Raw genomic sequence first — 2,996 nt, 5'->3', positions numbered from 1 at the left:
TTAAGGCCGATACAGGCCGATACCGATAGGGGGGGCGATTATATCGTGCATCCCTAGTCATTTTAATAAGCTTGAATTGTATTTGTTTTTCCTACAGATAGATAGATCAATCATTTAGGTGTTTTTTTCTTGTTTGTTTTTCTCGTTTTTAATTTCCAGGAAATTTTCCGGCTTTGGGGGTTCTTACTTGGTTATTTCACATCAGTGGTTATAATTCTCCCTATTGCAAGACTTGCTAAGAATCCCAAATTAAGATTTTATGGACAAAAGGGAGAAAATACGAAGGTAGAAGAGAAACAAGAAGAGATGGACGAAAGGTAGAACCAATGGTGCAGTTAAAATGTCTGTGTGACCCCAGGGTTCTACTGAAAGCACCTAACGCCGCCGAGCGTCCGCCGATTGTCCGCAGAGCGTCTGCCAACCATCCCTGCTGCGATTAATAGCAGCTTCCTCAATGCGTCCCAGAAGCGTGGTCTGCTGGACACTTCTCCAAAATATACGGCGGGTCTGTTTTTCACGCAGGTTAATAAATATGTTGTTTTGTTTGTTTTCTTTTTATCTGAGGGGCCCCTTGCCTGCCATCTGCTTTGAGCCCCAACTTTCTTGAATCAGCTACTGGTCGAATGTTATATTTACTGTCAGATTAACAATGGTTAGCTGTAATTTCTGCTCATTCCTCCTGATTGATCACCTCTCATTGCGATGGCTTTGTAGGCCAACCTTGTCTCAAACTTTTCAGATCTGGTCTGACATAAAAAAAATCTGCGAGCGACATGATGGCTTTGGTTTCCCAGAACTTTGTTTTCAAGGTTTTTAAACCACTGCTTTGATTACACTCTTAGAGTTACGGCTATTTGGAAATCTCATGTGGGCCCATTTTTAAGTTCCTGGCTAATTTTAGAGTTGTTGTTAAGATTTGCTCATAAACGTCTTCCTCATCAGGCAATCTATTTTGGAAAGTGCATCAGTCCCTCCTACTGGAAACCACCTACACATCATAATACCACCACCCCCCTGCTTCAGCTGAGCTGTTTGTTGTTGTTTTTTCAGGCCTATAAGCTTCCTTTTTTTGCTTCAAATGTAATGAGAGTTATTGCGGGGAAAAACTTTATTTATATTCCTATTAGACAACAAGACACTGCTCTAAAAATGCAGCTAGGTGTTTAATATTTTAATCCGCAACTTTGTATGTTGCTTTTGAAGAAATTGTGTTTATATATAGCCACTGTCAACCCATTTAACTAAACTAATGCCATTCAGGGATTTTTTTATTGCACATTTTTACATAATCTGATGCAACGGATCCTTCATAACCTCTCTGATCCAATCAGGACATTTTATGTCTTTATGTCTGATTAAATCAAATTGATTGCAGATGTGAATACAAGAAGGAGCAATGCTTTATTTATGTAAAAAGTGTTTTAACACCCTCATTTATTCATTTAAGGATATTAACATCTTTAGATTTTTTAAACCAATGTCCCATGAAAGAAAAACACCCCAATCTTTCTTTTTATTTGTCAAATGTTTTACTTTCCTTAATTCTAATCTAAGGTTGTATTTTTATCATCTGTAAACAAAAACTTCCAATTCCCAGAAATAAAGTCCTGAAAACATCACTATGTGTATAATTGACCTTTATAATATGTGAATTAAGTGACTAACATAAAAAAAACCTTGACTTGAGCCGTAAAACGTAACAGTGAGTGTTTTAATTTTTTCCTGCCAAGTCTCAAAAAATTTCCTGTATGAAATTAAAAGTAGAAAGGGGGTTGTTAATTGAATCTGTCATAGTTTTAATTGTTTATATATAATCTAACACAAAATTAGGCTAAAATATTTAGTTTAAAATCCTTAAAAAATGTAAAGAAATAATAATTAAAAAAAATCCTTCAAAGCAATAGTGACATCTTGTGGGAATTAAGAAACCAGCAGTGTTTGATCACATCTCCTCCTCTGCGTGATGCACAGACCTTCAGTTAAATGGAAATCCGAAGTATAATACAGAAATTACTTCACACGGTCAGATCAAACCACGCAAGAGGAACGCTAAGGTTTCCTCTTTTCTCCTGGCGTATAGAGTTCTCACTGACATTTGCTATATTAAGGCGTTAGAACTTCTGCCTTGGTGGTCTTATTGGGTGTAAAGCCTTGTCTAGAGAGAAAACACCCTGCCTTCCCATAGGCCTACTTTTGCACCATTTAAAAATCATTTTCTGATAAACAGCAAATAAAACTTAAATAAAAACCACAATTAGTACTTCCCGTAGGCCACAAATGAGTTGCTCAGTTCATATGAACTTCAAATGACCACAGAGAAAACAGCAGTTTACAAATAGCTCCCATGAGAACTGCTGTCCTTTAAAAGAAGCTAATAATAAACAGAGAGTTAAAAAAACGCTTTGACACACATTTAACGTTTCCCTGTTTTGTAATGTTACATCAGTAAACTTAAATGAACTATATTAAGATTGAATTAGACAAACGCAAAAAAGCACATATTTTTGAAATGAAAAATCAATTAGATCTGCTGATCTATAGAATTATATTTTTTGCCAATTCTTTGCTAATTAGGTCACGTTTAATTAGACTAGGTTGAGGGCAAAAAGTTTTATTTTGGTTTCATTTTACCATATTGTTTGGTGTGACCTCTACCAAGTTTTCGCCAACCTCTATATGGGACCTCTTTGATTTGCTTTTAAAGTCATAGGGAAGTCATATTTAAATGTCAAATCATTCTGGCTTAAACACGTATATAAGTGTACTCTTTATCAGACGATATTATCCCAAAGTTTAGAAAATTTGCATTTAAAAAAAAAAATCCTGTCTTAAAATCTGTGTTTTTTTCCGTTACTTATGCAGGCCAGCTAGTTATACATCGGTGATCTGTCAATCAAATTTATTCAGTCATAGCATCTTGATTCAAATGTCGCAGCACAACAGTTGAAATAAGAAATAAGAATTATTTCCCTTCCCATTGAGTTGCGTCCCAGTGT

Source organism: Cyprinodon variegatus, unplaced genomic scaffold (assembly GCF_000732505.1).
Source record: "Cyprinodon variegatus isolate N-32 unplaced genomic scaffold, C_variegatus-1.0 Scaffold8, whole genome shotgun sequence".
NCBI classification, from domain to species: domain Eukaryota; kingdom Metazoa; phylum Chordata; class Actinopteri; order Cyprinodontiformes; family Cyprinodontidae; genus Cyprinodon; species Cyprinodon variegatus.
Note: the sequence above shows the minus strand (reverse complement) of the source record.